This window comes from Nothobranchius furzeri, unplaced genomic scaffold (genome assembly GCF_043380555.1).
Source record: "Nothobranchius furzeri strain GRZ-AD unplaced genomic scaffold, NfurGRZ-RIMD1 Scf097, whole genome shotgun sequence".
NCBI classification, from domain to species: Eukaryota; Metazoa; Chordata; class Actinopteri; order Cyprinodontiformes; family Nothobranchiidae; genus Nothobranchius; species Nothobranchius furzeri.
Genome location: NW_027223113.1, coordinates 75,001 through 75,600, shown reverse-complemented (window position 1 = coordinate 75,600; position 600 = coordinate 75,001).

Genomic DNA, 600 nt, shown 5'->3' with positions numbered 1-600 from the left:
GACACAAGTGTCCCACTTGGGCTATTCTCTGACCCAAGTCCCGGGGCGAGAACCACAACTACTGGTCATCCTTTAGACCTCCAGGGGGCACGACACAGCCTCCCTAGTCCGACCCAAGTGCTCCACTTGGGCTATACTATGACCCAAGTCCCGGGGCGAGAACCACAACTACTGGTCATCCTTTAGACCTCCAGGGGGCACGGCACAGCCTCCCTAGTCCGACACAAGTGCTCCACTTGGGCTATACTCTGACCCAAGTCCCGGGGCGAGAACCACAACTACTGGTCATCCTTTAGACCTCCAGGGGGCACGGCACAGCCTCCCTAGTCCGACACAAGTGCTCCACTTGGGCTATACTCTGACCCAAGTCCCGGGGCGAGAACCACAACTACTGGTCATCCTTTTGACCTCATGGTCATCCTTTAGACCTCCAGGGGGCCCGGCACAGCCTCCCTAGGCCGACACAAGTGCTCCACTTGGGCTATACTCTGACCCAAGTCCCGGGGCGAGAACCACAACTACTGGTCATCCTTTAGACCTCCAGGGGGCACGGCACAGCCTCCCTAGTCCGACACAAGTGCTCCACTTCGGCTGTACTCT